Genomic DNA, 4,561 nt, shown 5'->3' with positions numbered 1-4,561 from the left:
GGAGAGAGAGAGAGAGAGGGGGGGCAGAAAGGGTAAGCTATGGTAGGTGAGGGTGAGAGATAGGGAAAGACCAAGAGAAGAGGGGGAAGGGGGGAAGAGAGAGGGAGAGAGAGAGAGCAGGGGGAGGGAGAGAGACGGCCGACGCCAGTGGCCTGTAACTCTATGCCTCTATGAGCTTCGATCAATAGAAGCGAACAACATTGCACCGAACGCCACCGAACGCTAAAACAGTTTATGCTACGTCCGCGAACGATTTTCCGAAATTACCTGTTGGGAGGATGTGGCTGGTTTGCTCGAGCGGCTTTTTAGGCCGAGTCGCGTTTGAAATTAAGCCCTCGTCGGAGAAAATTTTCTAGCTTCGTTAATTTTCGCACCGCGCACCAATGCTCGTTAAAGTAAGAGTTCCTTTTGCCCCGTGTCAATTACACGATCGATATTTATGATTTATCTTTAGGGATGTGCCACCCTTAATGCATCCCTAGATTTATGTTCGAGGAAACATCTAAAAAAAGGACGAGATTATAAAATTTACAAGAAAAAAAAATCACTTTAATATTTGCATTTTTATAAAAATTATCTCATCATTTTATATTCAATAATATCTTATAATTTTATTTCATTTCTTCTTAAAACGAAAAAAAAAACAGTTTAAAATTTTTACACTTACGATGGATATCTTTTTCTTTTCAAAAGAGAGAATTGTAAGGATGGAGTGAAAAATAAAGGATTCGACGTCAAAATTTCACTGAAATCAGAGTATCCAAGAATATAAATTATAAATTATGTTTTCTAACAAAATTGTGTGATTGTATATAGCGTGCAAAAATATTTATTATCTCGCTTCCGCGATTTCCACAACGTCGATTGCACGATTGAGGCATGTTCATCGAGTGTACCTATCGAAAGTAATTTTTCACCTTCCGTTGAGAGAGAGAGAGAGGGGGGGGGAGGGGAGAGAGAGAGAGAGAGAGAGAGGGATGATCGCGCGAGCGATAAATAAATGCGTGAGCGAGATGAAACTATGGGTGCACGTAGGGACGTAATTTGATTCGAGAGCGGGTCGGAATTCGATTGACAGGCAAGCGGAGTTGCGCGTGTCTATATGGAATCTAGCTGCGGGGCCAATGACGAATTCGACGTGTTTGATTGCACCGTGGAAACGGCGCGTCGCGCGGCTTGACCGGGATTATATAAAAATGCCGACTGCGTTGTGAAGAGCTCGAAAGTTGTTCGACAACTCCAATGCTGAGACATCCAGTTAAAACATGTATATTAGGTATAACCAATTTATTATTACTTCGCGAAACTTTATAGTCTGCTGAACTATGTTTATCAAATAGCTTGCGGAACTGCATGTATCATCAATCAAATGCAAATCCGATGAAGATAAGGAGAAATCGCGGAATTTACTTTTGCACGCTCAATTATGAGCGTGATTTTCAAGTGATTACTCCGATTTAATATGAATCTGCGCTGTTAAATTCATAATAAACAGATTATACTCAATTTGAGTTATTTTTAATCATTTCTATAGATCGCCATTACTCCTACTCAATACGTCGTTAATTTAATTGAAAAATAGAGTTAAACAATTTGATTCACGAAAATGTATTAAATTTGATTTCAAATTCAGTTTATTATTTACATTTATATTCGCTAACTAACAATAAATGCATACATTAATACGGACGTTGTTTTGAGACTAAACTACAGAAATGGATTGATTTATATTTTGACGTGTATTGGAAGATAAAAATGTTATTTAATTCAAAGGGTTGAGTTATCACCGTTCTTTTGATATTTAACAATATAAATCCATCATAAATATTACAATTTACGAGAAGAAGATTTAATATATAATAAAACTTATTAGTTTTTTGGTTAGTTTTTTTAATTTCTTATTGAAGATTCGATATATTTTGTATATTATATTTAATATGTCATCTTTAATTTTGTATATATTACGTTTATTTAGCGCATGCTATTTTGTACATTTATACAACATTCATCCCTTTTCGCGCGAAATGCAAAAGACCGCGATATCCTTCAGTAATAAGGCAGATCGAATCTAATTCTAACTTTATAATCCGTCCTTAACTCGTGTTTAATCCAGTTTCAAAGCTGACTTATTAAGTGAAAATCGCTGCGGAAACTTCCTCAACGCAAGCTCTGTAATCGAACTTAATGCATTACCTCTCAGCGCGCTATATATATCCGGCATTCTCAAAAATTTATCGTAAAACTTTCGTATCTTCCGGAACTACCGCATTTTCTTCCGGTCCAGTTCCGTTGACAAATTCTTCCTCGGGGAAAAGTTAGCTGACTTCGTACATTAAATCGGTACATTTGCAAACATGTTGGAATGCAAATATGCAACTGCATTACATGAAACTGTTCTTTACGACATAAGGAGGAATATAGATAAAATTTGCATGTATTCTTAAATGCAATCTATAGATAATCTTATTACAAATATCGTTCTTTTAGTTAAAAAATGATACAAAATGTAATTTTTGAGTCAAAAACAAATAAAAAAATATAAGACACTCTTACGTATAGTAAGCGAATTAACCAATCGTATAATGGAGAAGTTTAAATAATTTTATATCCTCTCTATTTCAACATTTCATTTTCTATTCTAAAAAATTGTCGAAATTGTCTTACTTATAAAGCACTTTAAAAAAATAGGGTTATAAAAAATACTATTATAAAAATTACTATTTTAAAATTTTCACATATTCCTAAGAGTAGATTGATTTTTTTAAGGATTGTGCATGAAATGAAAATGACAAAAAATTATTGATTAATTAAAATAATATCAGAAATAAAAATAAATTAATTAAATAACATTAGAAATAAAAATAAATTAATTAAATAATATCAGAAAAAGAATACATTCTTAATGTTAATCTAATTACAGTCAAGATGATATTTGATGTCAAGAATATATTCTCTTTACGGATATTATTTAATAATTTTTTGTTAAATTGAAAAATAGTTTTCCGCTTTTTTCTGCGGAACCTAATTTGTTTAGTTGTATCACTTTTGAAGTAAGATAGGATTGCCGCCCGTTGTCTTTTCCCCAGACGTCTTCTTTTTTTTAGGACCGGGAATGTCCGGGGGGGATTTTCCGAAGGAGTTCAAGATAATATATTAAGCAATGCCGTATTAACCCGATTTGCGTCCTTGGGCTGAAATATTTCGAGCGCTCTTTTATATAAAATATAAAAATTTTTATTGGTAAAAATTTATTCAGGAATCATATTAATTAAAAAATTTATTTTTTCAAGATTTTGTTTAAAAAAAATCATTTGTTTTGGCTAAAGTACTTACAACACAAAAATATGACAAAAATGCGAAAATTGAAAGATTTATATTAAGTATTATACTTAAATACGATTTTTCTAGACTTTAATATAGAAAATTAATTGATAATATCGTCGTAATATAAACTTATAGTAATTTCAGGTTTACTGCGAAGATATATTAACAAATGCAAACCAATCAACAAGGCCACTGTTAACGCACTAACATTTGTAAAGATGGCGCGTGCTAGAATTACGTAACACGACGAATAGATAGCTTCACTTCGAATTATCTTAGGAGGATGTTGGACCAAATTATTGACACATTGCAGATCATTAAAAATCTCCGAATTTATTATACGGAATCAAAAATCCTTTAACAGGATTAAAATCGACGCAACGTTTCTCTAATTTTTTAATATTTTTCAATGCGTAACTAAAAAAATTCTTTCCAAAATCTATCTATTCTTTCTAAAATTTACCATCCTTAAAAATTTATCGCCCCTAAAAATATACTTTTCTGAGTCTTTCATGCCCTAATATGGCTCTGCTATGTCCAGGAGTTCAAGGAATTCTCTAAGTATTTTGCTTTTGACTCTTTTCATATTATCCTGTATTATTCTCGATTTACGATACAAAGTATAATTAAAGCTTAATATAGTTCAAGCCGTAAGAAATTGTCCAATTACAATCGAATGTGAGAAGAATAATTGATTATGATTGGTCAATTTCTTAAAAATCACGATGCTACTATTGTGCAATGTTTTTTTTTTTTGTAATTTGTCTATCGGATAGAAGTTCTATATGTATATTACGTATATATTATATATTGTGTGTGTGTTTGTGTATTATATAAATCATATAGAAACAAATGCAATTCATAAAATACTGCTATAAAAAAAATTTTTTTATTTTTTGAAATTTGCACCATATGCAATTTTATATTCCTCATGTAGAAAACAATTTATGTGTAAAGTTTCAAATTAATTAGAAGCAGCGGTTATTCGGAAATCAATTATTTAAAAAAAAATAGTTTACTTAAAAGATTGGTAAATAAAAATATTAAGAAGAACAGCAAAATATCCTTTACAAACAAGCACATTATTATTATATATAACAAGACAGCGGCAGCTCTCCGCTATAAAATTAATATATAACACTATTGATGGTAAATGAAATAAAATTAAAACGAAAATTAAAATTGTACTAATATATAAAGAAAAATAAGAATGAAATTTTTAATCAATTTTTTAAAT

The 4,561-nt window shown here is 31.3% G+C and overlaps 1 long non-coding RNA gene across 2 annotated transcripts in view; it reads left to right on the top strand.

Annotated features, from left to right (window-relative positions):
• Positions 1-4,561, top strand: part of LOC108756692 — a 92,448-nt gene that overhangs the window by 86,810 nt on the left and 1,077 nt on the right. The gene's annotated exons all lie outside the window — the stretch shown is intronic.

Source organism: Trachymyrmex septentrionalis, unplaced genomic scaffold (assembly GCF_001594115.1).
Source record: "Trachymyrmex septentrionalis isolate Tsep2-gDNA-1 unplaced genomic scaffold, Tsep1.0 scaffold13, whole genome shotgun sequence".
In the NCBI taxonomy this organism is placed as follows: domain Eukaryota; kingdom Metazoa; phylum Arthropoda; class Insecta; order Hymenoptera; family Formicidae; genus Trachymyrmex; species Trachymyrmex septentrionalis.
The sequence above is the reverse complement of the archived record's forward strand: the minus strand, read 5'-3'. Positions and strand labels throughout refer to the sequence as shown.